The sequence below is a fragment of the Cynocephalus volans genome, chromosome 1, assembly GCF_027409185.1.
Source record: "Cynocephalus volans isolate mCynVol1 chromosome 1, mCynVol1.pri, whole genome shotgun sequence".
Classification (NCBI taxonomy): Eukaryota; Metazoa; Chordata; class Mammalia; order Dermoptera; family Cynocephalidae; genus Cynocephalus; species Cynocephalus volans.
The window spans coordinates 127,247,446-127,261,706 of NC_084460.1; positions in this window are offsets into that span (position 1 = coordinate 127,247,446).

Below are 14,261 nucleotides of genomic sequence, written 5' to 3' on the forward strand. Positions count from 1 at the left end.
CTATCATCTTCTATAATGTAGGAGACAAGGGTGGGAGGAAAACCTGCGAACGGTAACAGCTCACTCCTTTACTAGTCTTTCCCCAATGGTAACAGTGCACGATTAATGTTGCATATACCTCAGAACTGATGTCTTAACTAAGATATTTTTAACATTTTATATAATTTTTAATATAAAACTTTGGAATGATTGTTTTATCTCCAATAGTTTCTCAAATAGTGTTCAGGTAGCATACCGGACAATAAATAAGTGTACTCTGTAAAATTTTCATTCCATTATATACATATATATATAAGCTCTTTATCACCAAATTTTTATTCATAACTGTATTAAAAATTAAATTCAACTTTATATTGCTACCTTCAGTCTACCAGTGACAAGAGGCTTTCAGTATACAGCAGCCCACACAGCAGATTCTTGAAAGGAAAAGATGGGAGAAAGCCTAGCTGTACTCATGCCATGTTAAATCACCTTTAAAAATACTTGTATATAAAAAAGCGGCAGCTATTCATTTGAGGGAGGATTCTGAATGCCGAGCAGAATAGACACACTTTCTATATTTATTTCTTAAGGGGGAATGAGAGCAGCAATTGTCCTTTCCAAATTCCTTGTTGTAAGAGGCCATAGACATTTAGGTAACCAAGTTTCTTTGTGGCTATGGTCCCAAGAAAAGACTGTAAAACCAGGAATTTGGAGGAGCATTTGCATGAATAATTCCCAGGAGGAAATTAAATCAGGAAGTCACTTAAAATGATGTGAGTTAAGATAGAAATAGTGAGGTATTGTCAGTACTTGTACTTTTTCTAGACTGAAAAAAAATTTAGAGAAAAAATTGAAAAAATAAAACATAGTATATCTAAATGACCTTTACACATGAAACTGAAGGTACTGTAGTATTGTAGTGTTTAGGCACACAATGGTACTTACATAAATTCAGGTGACAGGAAACTATATCCTGACTAGAAGAAGAGGGTACTCACTGAGACACATGAAAAGGACAGATGCAGAAGACGGTGCAGGGAGGACACAGCTGTTAAGTCCATACCCTCGAGGGCAGTGACCCAGCGCTGCAAAGGCTTCTCAGAACCCAGCTTCCTTTTAGTGCTCCAGCTTCTTGTTTCATCTTGAACTTCCATATTTTGCTTGGGCTTCCTAAGAAGTGAGCTTATTGGCCTGACAGGTGGATCTGGCTTAACCTCCTGTGGGGTCTGCAGGGGTCAGACTTCTTGGTAAGAACTAGAGGAGAGCATGAGTTTCACAGCCTGCTTGGGGGGTGAGGGTAGGAGGATCCAGATAAAAACCTATAGCCACCACCCACCCTCAGCCATTCTATCACATTTTAAGAGCTACCTCATTTTGATTTGGTGAAACTGACAGACTTCAGGTAATCAAAACTTTCCCTGAATTCAAGTCAAGGCCAGAATTCCGTCTTCTAGTGCAGCTTTTTCCTAACTGATATGAGCACACAATTCCTCCAGAGTTCTTGTTCATGTACAGATCTCCATGGACTTACTGACTCACATTCTTCCTGTGGAAAGTCTTAAGAATCTGCATTTTGATAAATGCCCCTGTTGCTGTTTATATCAAGTACATTTGGGTGACATTAGACTAGGGGACCTCACACATCTCCTTACCTTACCTTCCCCCCCCTGCCAGTTTTAACATGAAACCAATGTCAGAAATGAGCAGACTCCTCCACATTGCTGACCTAGCTGAGAACAACCCTGACTGTCTGTGAGCAGTCTAACATATCTCAGAAAGTTTCAGAAGCCTTTAGTATAAATGACATAAAAAATAGGAAGTCGAAAATGTTAAGTATATGAGGGACCTTTGAGAGTAACTAGTCTTGAGGCTTCACCTTGCAGATGGGACAGCTCAGAGGGGTGAAACGTGCTGTCTTGGGTCATGAAGTTGGCAGGGACAGGAGTAGAAGAGAGTTCTATTGATTTCAGTCCATCACTTTTCCACATGTTCATCTTACCCAACCCAGAATTTTTGGTCAGGGTCAATTCGCTTTCCCCTTTGCTCTGAAATGCTGTTGTGATTCAACCTCACGCCAACCAGCAGCTGCTTTCTCTAAGTAGCATTTGAATGCAACACTGAATCCTGAGGAGGAAATGCTTTCACTGTGGTTTGAAGTCTTTTCTACACTGTCTCCTCCCACATATATTTACATCTCCCGAATTCTTAACTGAATTACAGTCAAAAGCTTCATTACGGAGGCTCAGCCAGGAGGACATACCCTGGGGAGTTTATTCACAGACAAATGTATTATTCACAAGCTTGATCTGATCATACAAAATTTGCACTATAACCACATGCCCTGAGGAAATTTCTTTCATAAACCTAAATGATTATACTTAAAAGAATGGTGTGGAAAAAAGAAAGCAAAGTCTGTAAGCTGGAAGTGGGTGGAGCTATTGCCAGTTTGCTTGCAGGAAGCTTATAGAGGTACCTATTCTGAGCCCCCCTCCACACCCTTGCCACCTCTAAGACACTATTTCCTTCCTTTCAAGAGCACCCTTTTGATCGTTTTGAAAGGAGGAGGGAACGGTGAATTAAGTAGAGTTGGTGAATTATTTTAATAATGGTTTCTATGACAACAAAACAAACACTTTCCACATATTTTGTGTTATAAGCAAAAAAGCATTATGCAAATTATTTATTAGGATAGTGAAAGCGGAAAAAAACAAAACAAAGAAAATTCTGTAGGTATTTGGTCACCATGGGGTAGGAAAAATATTGTATATTAGCTCTCCACCTGCAGAGAAAAGTTGTTCTACTTAGAGCCAAAGTCAACATTTTCATAGCATGAAAGTCTCCAGAATTCCTTGATCCAAGGAATTTAACCTGAATTGGTACCTTTAAATTTTTCAGACCTGGACCTTCTTAGGTTCCTCCTGAAATAACTTATAACCTAATGTATAATATCAAAGGAGAATACTTGGTTTCTTTTTTCTCGCAATTCTTATCTTTGCAGAGTTTCTATGGTCACTCTATAGGTCCTGCCCTGGCTCTAACTGGCCGGTTTAAACAGACAGACCCACTGCATTGATGCAACATTTTTGCATTGAGTATTGGTCAGCAGAATGCTGTGCAATTGATACTTCTGCTACTTACAACTCCAACTCTGCAAAGAGAAACCTATCTATTATTAAAAACCCTATTAGTAGTGGTAAGATTGCACTGTTCTCTCTCACTATAGCTGCTGAGTATTATCTAATTGGTTTTTATTACTACAAAAACCCTGGGAGTGTGGAGCTCAAATGCATATTTGCCAACAGTTGTGTTCTTTCCTTTTGTACTCATTGGTTTTAGATCATTTCGATTTTCTAAGCAAGAAAGGAACAAAATATTAGCATTTTGGATAGTACCTGGAAAGGGACTACAGACCCCAGAATTAGATTAGCTGTAACTCCTCTGGGACTCCATTACATGATTGTGCATCTTATGTATGGCTTTCCCCATTATTATCTGAAGTGCAGAGGGTATGCGGGCTTCTGGAATTGTGGCATTATCAATTTCTCCTGAATGCTATTGTTCGTTTTCTAAAGACTTGATCTTATTTGCATTTCTTAACTGATAACTATTAACTGAGTTCTCTATTACTGTTCATTTTTTCATTTAAATGAAGCAATTTAAGGATGAGTTCTCATGCTTATACTTGCCGGGGCACAGAATGTTTTTCTTTGGACTCCTATGAGTGATATTAGACAAGAAGCATCCTTTGACCAGGCTCAGTCATTACCATCTCTTTTCACATGTATTCCCCTTGAGATGTACTATGCTTTTTGCTTAGACTTACTATTATTACTAGTAGGAGTAGTGTTGTTATTTATAGAAGTAGTAACAGCAGCAGCAGCATTAGTATTTTCTCTGGTGACTTTTTTTCAAAGGGTATTCCTGTATTTTTTTAAATACTTTGAGCCAGTGTAAACATTCCAAACCACCCCTGTTTGTGTGAAGGTTGTCCCATGCTTCAAGGCTTGATTTGTGAGTATTCCATGTGATGTTTCATTCACCTTCTCTTCCTTCTTGACTCCAGAAACCAGCCTTCCATGTTCGCCTTCTCGCTGAAATGGCTTTCTCTAAAATCACATCCAGTGCCTTGTATTCAGCTATCTTTTTTTTTTCTTTTTTTTTTTTATCTGTGCCTTGCCTTGAACAATGTGCTGCCAGTAAATAACAATAATAACAAAACTTTCTGAACACCTACTGTGTACCAAATGCTGTTCTACTCACTTTAAATGTATAGTAAAGTCACTGAAGTATTTCATTAACTTACTGAATTTTCACAATATCCCATAAAATGAAAAGTAGTATACTTTCCAATTTACGGATAAGGACATTGAGGCAGAAAGAGGTGAAGTCACTTGTCTTAAATTTTCCACTTACTAGGGCTGACCCCATGGTGCGCTCGGGAGAGTGCGGTGCTGGGAGTGCAGCAGTGCTCCCACCGCGGGTTTGGATCCTATATAGGGATGGCCCGTGTGATCACTGGCTGAGTAAGGTGCGGCCGGTCACAAAAAAGACAAAAAAAAAAAAAAAAAAAAAAAGCAATATGCTGAACATAATAATCTGCTCCTAAATTTTCCACTTACTGGGGGAGCTGAGACTCCATCCCAGATGGTCTCAGAGGTCCACAGTCTCTGCTTTCAGGGACACTCTGTGCTGCCTCTCGGGATTCCCTCTGGCTTGTTATCAGTAATGTCCTTGCTTCTCACTTCTCAGACCAAATTCAACTGAACAAACGTGAATCAAGTGCCCAATAGGGGCCAGCATGTGGTCTCCTTCACGGTCTCCTCTTGTCCCCCTGCCCATTAATTGTATTCAGAAGGGACAGATTAAAGCTAAAATTATGCTGTGGCTTTTAAGGTCTAGGAGCTCTTTTCTGGATGGGGGAGAAGAGCCCTGATGGGAGCCCTGAGGAGCGCTACCGTCAGTCCTGCCCCATTTCCTAATTATTAATGATTTCTCTATGATCCTCTCAATGCCCCAGTCTCATCACCATAAATTTATTCAATTGCTCCCTTTTCTTTGACCTCCAAATCTAATCAGTTACTAAATGTTACTGATCTCCCCCTTTAAAATTCATCTGCACAGCCATAACTCTACCCTAGGCTCTAATCACTTCACCTCTGAATTGTAGGACTGGCATCTAAATGGCCTTTGTTCCCACAGGTTCTGTCTATTCCTCATCAGTTACCAATGATCAGAAGCACTGGCCCCCAGGGCACTTCCAATCATCTTCTGTGATCTGGGTCAAATACTAACTCCTCTCTGAAGCCCTCCAAGATCACTCTATAGTTGGTTACCTCTCATTCCTTCTCCTTTTGGGACCAAACAGTAGCACATACACATTTGTCACCTCTCTGCACTTTATATTCTGGTGGCCTCGACTGTCTGTGATTCTTCTTTGTGTATGTAATCCAGCAATGTGTCTGGTACACAGTAATCACTCAATTCATCTGAGAATGAATGAACAGTTGAATGTGAAATAAATGAATGGGTGAATAAATAAGAGAAAAAAATGATTTTGCAGGGACTTTCAGTTGTCTACCTTACCAAGTCCAAACTTCTCAGTATGGTTGCAGAAGCACAGTGATCTGCTTCTCCTTGCATTAAGCTTGCCTCTAATACCTGCTGCTCAGGTCCTGGTTTGCTTAGGCAAATGTACTTACTGCTCCCCTCACATAACATTTTTTCTCCTTGTATTAATAGTTCAAGGCATTCCCTTCTCTCGGAACATCCTTTTACACATTTCATCATCATCTTCCCGTGGAAGGTGTACCCCAATTACCTCCACTTCCTCCACTCACCATTCCCTTATTCACAAGGATAATGATCACAGTAGACTGATAAAGATCTACTGTGTTTGTGATAGTTTACTGAAGTGAAGCTATCCACCAAAAAGTTGGTGTGATATCGGTTAGCATATTTGGCATCGGGTGTCCAATGACCAGGATTGTGGTCTCCACTCTAATATGTGACCTTGACCAATGCATTACCTGCTGTTAGCCTTAGTATACACATTTGATTAAAGGAAATTAAAACTATTAGCTACTTCACAAGTGTTTGTAATAATTAAATGAACCTCTCTATAGCCAAATGTTTTGAAACTAATTTTGTCCATTATAAAGTATTACATAAATATTACTGTTATAAATGCTTGTAACTACTTTCTTAAGACCCAAAAGCAAAAGGGTAACAAAGAAACAAATGCCCTTCACATCTTCACTGCATTATTTAACTCTACACTTTCCATGTCTCTGAAGGTTTTCTTTCAAAATATCCCAGCTCTATTAACCTTCCCAACAAATAGCCCTTAGTTTTTTGACAAACATACTATTTATAGAGAAACTTCATGATCTCTAAACCTTACAACAATCCCGCGTGGTCAAAATGATCATCCTCTATTAACAAATGAGTAAACTGAGACTCGAACAGGTCAACTTAACTTTTTAATGGTGACAGAACTAGTAAATTTGGAGCTAGGATTTTAATTCAAGGTTACCTCACACAGAACTCCATACCCTATTCATGCCACCAGGATGTCTCTGTGGCAAAGGGTCTTTATTCATGTTTTACTGATAAACCCCTTGTAGAGAAAACACAGCAGCCTTGTAAGTGGCTCATGTGATATGAAAAGAGGCAAAGGAATCACATGCCAATCTGGGTGTCTCACGTAGAGCACTGTCCTGTTGGGGTCAGCAGGTTGGCTTCTTGCCATCCAGGGATGATGCCTTTTATAATGAGGAAGTTAAAGAGATAATTATGGAAATTAATTCCTGAACTGCTGTGGCCTGTGAACTCTATCAAGCAGAACTTTGAATATCAAGGGCAGTGCTGCAATGCAGAGAAGAATCAGGAAAACCTTACCTTAGCAGTCTGTTAGGGAGTGAACTAAACGATTTTCGTACAAGCCCATACATTGCGTGTGTATACGCGTGTGTGTGATGATATGATTGCACACATCTGAGCATTCCTGTCGCGTGATGCATACAGATGGCCCATTAACCAATTAACTTATTGGACTAAATAGGCTAAATCAAACTAAATGACATCAACTTGCTCTACAAGGCTAGAAATAAATGAGGATAAGTGTGTTTTAAATGCCATTCGGAATGATCAGATGAAAAAATAAAGAAGGAATGAAAAGAGAAAATAAAATCTAATCCCTAATCTATTCATTTCTTCTCATTCCCAGAAACTGCCTAATCTACTTTTGCAGATAGATTAGAAAATACTCCAGCTTGCAAAAGCTTGTCAGCACCCCAGCACATTGCACACTAATTTGATGCCAAGCTCAAGGCATGAAGAAATTTGAGATCAATGCTGAGAAATGCATTTCCTAGGTTTTAAAATACTCATTGGCCATAAGCTGATTTCTTTTCAACCAGTTCAGATTCTTTCCAGCCCTGTGCTTCAGTAATATGAAGAACAATAGCGTATTCCAAATGTGGATTCTGAGAAGTTGCTTCAAAAACATTTTTCCTGGAATTCTGCATGCTCTAGGGGGAATGTCCATAAGTAACATCCATGTATCACTAAAAAAGGAAGGAGAGAGGACCACATATTTCTGTTTTCTAATACTGCCAAGGTGCATGCTTCCTATAATTTTCAGAGACCCACACTATAATTCACTCTCTGTCCTATGATCTGCCTCTTTTCTCTCTCTCATTAGATTTAATTCAGTAATCACACCCTGCAAGCCATTCAAGTGGAAATACCCTTGCTGATTGCAACTTCCACCAGCTAGTCCATGAATATTGCTGTAATGTATGTGTATGTCTGGGTACATGGGTCTGCCTGAGAGGAAAAGAAAGAATGCTGCCTTCACCAGCAGCTGCCTTCTCTCTGCCTTTAATTTGGTTTCCCCACCTATTCCCCTTTTAACACTTTGTATCCATGGGAATTGGAATTCCATCTTTCTAGAGTGGCACTACCAGTAGACCAATCCTCCTTCCTCACCAATCACCACTTAGTGTCACATTCTGTTTCCTCCTTTCCTTTTTCTCTGTTTTTAATTATCTCATCCCTGTGGTAAACACAGACCATCACCCATTCTTCTGAAAGACTTAAATGTTTCTGTGGCCTTGTTATGCTTTTAAACTGAGTTTTCACCCTGAGCCTTTTCTCCTTGCATTCCAATGCTTGCTTTTTGTCCATGTAGATTTTTAAGTTTCTCACTTATACCCCAATTTGTTTTCTGTGTGTGATTATCTGTTGCTCATCCCCAAGTGAACTTGTGAACCTGGTTTCTTTTTGCTTCCCTTCCCTTTTGTATGGCATGTATATGTCAATTCCCATTTCCTCTGGGAGAGGTATGAGGAGTAGCAGTTGCTGATTGGCATGTGCATTTTAGTTTAGAAGATGTATCTGTATCTCTACACTGCCTTGCTTCATATCTTTATGCATGAGTAGCATCACCCAAGCCGAGCTAAAGCTTAGCAGCCTGAAACTGCACAATGCACATCCCATAAAAAAAATGATTTGGGTTCCCAAAAGAATACGCAGCATTAATTTGTATGGTAGAGAAGTTAAAAGGTCTAAGGAGGCTAAGATTTTGTATTTTTAATAATTTTCCTTTATGCAAGGGACTAAAGAATTGTTGGTTTACATTCTTAAGGGTCAAATAGAAGCCGTAGCATTTTGTGTCTTCATATTGAGCAATAAGGCTGAAAATTCTCAATGCATATTCTAAGAGAATAGCAAAATAAGTCCCCAGATCTCAAAGGTGGTGGCAACGTCACATGGGGCAAGGGGAGCGCCACCCATATGACACCAATTTGCCTGTATTTCCTGATCTAGCTCTTGTATGCAGCCTCCAGCTATGGTCTTACTGTTTTCCATTTTCTCTTTTCCAACATAATGTGTTCTTTTTTGTAGTTAGAAACGATTAAAAAGAAAAGAAAAGAAAAAAAAAACATGGTGAGAGAGGAGATGGAGAAATAGAAGGGGGAAAACATACAGAAAGAATTCTAGGATGTTCTAGACTCACCTGTACATTTAGTAATTTATATTTATTTGCACAAATTTGGGTAGGCACAAATTTTTACCTTGCACTTGCATACACACACATGTACACAAATATTTTAGTAAGGGAGGGATAAAGCAAAAGGTGAGACAAGAATAAGTACATGGCAATAAACACAGATTGTCCTTAATGAAAGAAATTAATGAAATGGATATAAAATGTGTACTATTAAATAATCCTCAAGAATATTAAAATGAAAAACATATTTTTATCACTTTATTAGAAGGGCTCTTTAAGAAACATATTCTAAAAAAAAAATAAGGGTGAGAGAAAGGGAAAGGGAAAGTAATATTTATTAAACATCTACTATGTATTTAAACACAGAGTTGGCTGCATTCATGTGGAATAGTTAATCTAATCCTCTCAACAGCCCTAAAAATAAATGGCGCTGTCCCTATTTTTATAGCTATTGAAATTGGGACTCCTATAAATTAAGTCTTTTACACGGTAAAGGTCCATCACACTAGTAAATGGTGAAAAGCAGATTTTGATTTCAGCTGACTTGACTTCAAAAGCTACATATTTTTTCCTGTCTTTATTTGAGGAGTTTTTTTCTTTTTCTCCTATCCGTGATTTAGTGTCTTCTCTGTTGATGAGGTTACTATCTGTGGATTAGAATGATACCGTGTATGATATGTGATCATCTATCTTCTCAACCTAGGAAATTAATGTAAAATCTGCAGGTCCACAGACAGCAGTGTTTACAGAAGTTGAGAGATTTCTTAGCTGAGCAGTGTTCTGATTGTGGGCCCTACCTGGTTACCTGAGGTAGATTAATAATATTCCAAATTCTACCCTAGAACCAGGGAGGAGGAGCCCGATGCTGGGTCCCATACTTAGACTACTGTGTCTGGTCCTTCCTTGGCCTCATTACCCCTCATAGGGTGAAGAGTCCACAGTCTAAAGGAGTACCCTCCTGGCACCCACCACCCCACCTCTAGACCATGACCTGTGCATTCCAGAGTTCCCTGCCCAGAGACCCCAGATCTTACGTCTTCATTGGCCTCTTCCTGCCTGATCGTGCAAAGGCTGGCCAGGGAAAGTGCAGGGGCTGTCACAGAGCGTGAGCATGAAGATAAAGGCCTCACAAATGTCTACAATGTAGAACTGAGGCCAGGACAGGATCAAGAAAGAAATCCATGTGCAAGGTGAACTCTTCCATTTCCACCTTCCTCAGACACAGAACTTCAAAGAATCAAGGATTCTAAATTGCGACTCGATCTTCTTGTAGGATATGACTGTATTATTTTGATAAATAGTACACAGGCCTCCTCTCTTAATACTGCCCTGAGCCTCATATACTCATATAATAGAAACAAGCCTGAATATCACACTTCTCTGATTATACTTTACTGCGAAGAAAAAGACCCACCCTGGTACTTTCAACTTTAATTATAATTTTAAGCATTATTTCTTATGATACTTGTTTCTCAAGCTCCCTCCAACCTTGGGGAAGAGGGAGGCATATGTAACTGGTTCTGACCTCTCAGCAGCAAGAGGCCCTGGACACCAGCACCCCCACACTCCCTTCTATTGGCAGGCACACCAGGTAGCTCATATTCTCTCCCTGGATTCCATGGAAATGTGATGTTTATGTCTGGGAGTCTTAGCTGCTGCTTTTGTTGATAATCTTGTAGAATGTGAAAATTAAATAAAATAAATACGAAATGGTAAGTACAATATTTGGCACAAGAACACACAGTCTTACATAGCAGATATCCAATAAATAGTAATCTTCTTCCTGCCCTCCCTTTATCAAAACCAATTCTTTTATATTAGCTGGAAAATATGATTATTTCATGTCTGGGGTCAATTGATGTCCTTTTTCCCAACCTCTCTTTAAGCCCCTCCAGCTCACACATTTATCACCCTCCGTATAATAAACCGAAGATTCTCATGAAGCATTAGATGCCTTTTTATCAGGTCCCACAACGATCACCGTAAACACCCAGCTCAACTCAAGAGCCTTGTCCCATCCTGTTTTTTCTCATGCTTATCCTCGATTTTGCTGTTTAGTTCCCACCCCGACTCCCCTGCACTCACTGTCCCTGAAGTATGGTCACTTCATCTCTGTCACCAGGCTTTTAGTCAGATGAATGTAAAACACTTAACCAAGAGACCTGGCCTGAACTGAGTTGGTACAAAATGTCAGAGCCCATTTGCTTAAAAAAATAAAAATAAAGTCATCTGCCCTGTTTATCTCTAGCTTTCCACAGACAATGGCAGTTGCTGATTTTAATCTATTGCAATGAAGTATGGCTTAGCCTAAATCTAGCTGCTTTTTTCACACATGAATGCAGAACTGAAACCCAAGAGAGCAGCTTTGCCCCTCGCTTGAAGGAGAGGTGCACTAGCTTATCTTCCTACAGATAATTTTCATTTCTCTGCTTCTCATGCTCTTCACATATTCAGGGAGACTTAGATGTGGGATTCCATTGCTTCCTCTTTCGGCATTGAATCAGCATGCAGTGTGTGACACACACACTTTGGTACGTTTCAGATTTAAGTATGCAATGGCTTTGTACAGGGCAATATGGGAAGAAAAGTATACCCTGTAGTCCTGGCTGTGTTTTGAAACTAAGACTGATGGGAAGAGAGTGTGTCCAGAGGCAAGTACTTTGAAAATAATATTATTAGAGGCATTTCTCCATTGATTTCTTAAGCAGCCTCTGTGTTAAGAAGAGTTTTAATATTAGGATAGCTTAACGAGGTGCTAATTAGGAAAGAAGAACTGAGCACTCTGTTAAGTCCCCACACTGCATTGTTTACAAGGGGTCAAATACTCTTTGTATATTTATATATGAGCAAAATAATTACAGTACTTTCTAATCTCATTTCAAATATCATGCAGCCATCCTGTTTTCAGCCTACACACAAACATACGATTTAAGTTAGTATAGGCAGAGTGGACTAGAAGTGGATTATATGAAATGGAAGGAAGCTGATCTCCTCATTTCTATTAATTTCTCTGAGAGTTAACTGCTGACTTATCGACAATGAATTTGTGCTCAGCTTGAGTCAGTCACATGTTTCATTCAGAACCGACAGGTTACGATCTACCTCTTGGCATCCTGCTGGTATCACATGTGACACGCTTGTGATAGCTGCTGCATGCTGGACATGCTTACGATGAACATCTTTAGGAGGGCCTTTCCCCAACATTATTAAATGACTTTACACTTAGGAAACAGGGCTCGCCTTAAACTCAGGAGAAGAATCTTGGGTGATTTAAGAAGCACTGAGAGAGCACCTTTGACACTAAGAACAAAGTAATAGCACAGACTGTTTCCAGCCCACCTAATAAAACACACTTATTTAATAAAGGATAGACTACTAGTCCTATGCACAATTAGAAAAATGGCTTCAATATAAATATCACTGAAAGATATGTTGATTCAACCCAGTAATTCAAATTCATTTCAATAAAATATTTGAGTGCCTACTATGTTTTTCAGAACTTCTTTTGGATCTGTGTGATACGCTACCAAATGTACTAAGGTAACGTTCTAGGTAAGCTAGTACTGTTTTTTTAAAACAAGGCTGTCGTAAGTCCTTAGGTTGGTATGGTAACAATTTTCAAAACGCTTTCCTTTCCATCTTTTCAATGTAACTGTCGTAAGGGACAACACACATACTTCAGTGGCTCAGAGGAAGCAATCCCATCCAATTTGGAGGTATAGAGAGACTGTTATGAAGAGGTTGGCATTGAAACTTGGCCCAGTATGATGAAAATTAATTCCTCAGGTGGACTTGGAAGCAGTGTTTTATATGAGTCAATAATAACAGCAAAGCCGTCAAGAGTAAGAAAATTCTGGGTCATTTTCTGAAAGAAGTCTGTAGTTTTATTTAGCTGGAATTTTGATCATGCTGCTTCAATTCCATGTCATGTAGGGTCTTAAGTGTCAGGTAAAGTAATTAGGATGTAATTGAAAGTAGTGAGTGGCTAATGATGGTTTTTAAGCATAGAATAATAAGATGATAGCAGTATTCTAAGATTAATCTGTCAGCAGTGTGTAGAAGTAAGGAGAGCAAGTATTTCAGGTAAGGGACAACATGTGTCTCAATTATAGTGATACTAGTGTGGAAAGAAATCTGTTTCACAGATAAACTCCACAGGCCATTGTGGCACTCTGAATGTGGTAATACAGGGAAAGGGAAACATCCAAGAGGATTAGGAGCTATACGGTTTAGAATTGAGGTCCGAAATAATAACGGCAAGTTGAGCAGCAAGAGCCATTCAGAGGAGAAGAACACATAGAGAGGAAGGAGTAATAGCTGGGGGCATTTGAGGAACGAATGGTGCACCCAGGGAAATTTTTACAAATGGCATAAAGAATCATGGATGGAGGTGTGCAGATGGATTGGGCTAGAGAGAAAGACTTCATGCCTATATTCAAAGAGATAGTATTTAAATAGAGAAATTCATAAAATCACTAAGGAAGAGACTACATACAATGAAGAGTAGGGGCAAATGACAGACTTTAGGGGGCACATATATTTAGGAAGTAAAGAAACATAAGGCAATGGTGAAACCATCACAGGGGAGAAGATTATCAGGAGAAAAAAAAATAATAACTTCAAAGGCAAAGCAAGTGACAAATACCAATGAGAGATTTGAGAAAATGGGAACCCACTCCCCAAAGTAATTGGATTAAATTGTTAGAGGTTTGTTGGAGATTTTCGAGAGAGCTTTAGGAGAAGTAGGGAATTCAGACAATGGGAGAAGGTGGAGAAAGTATTTGTAGAATACCAGTATGGCTTTAAGAGCATGGAGAAGAGAACTGTAGAGAGGAGTAATTCTATGCAGCAAGGAGCTGTGTGTGCGTGTGGGGGTGGGTGGGTGTGGGTGTGTGTGGGTGTGAGTGTGGCATATTGTTTGATTGCTTTATTGTATCTGTTTTAGTTACTTGTTGGTTAGTTGGGATAAGGAAAAATTAAATGTATGTGTGAAAAGTAGACACAGCAAATGCAGAAGCAAAGATTGAAAATGGGGCAAGAGACAGAGAGGGAAGCTTTGATGGATCAAGATTCCTCAAGAAACTAGCGGAATTCCATTTAACATTTTCAGTGAGAAGAGTAATTAGGTCTGAAAAGAAAATGGGTTTTTATTTTTTATTTGTAAGTAAAGAGAGGCACAGTGTAATAGATAAAAAGGGATGTCGAGGGGGGAGGAAATTTACTTTATTTTTTTCCCTCAGAAGAACTTTTGATCTAGGAGAGAGTC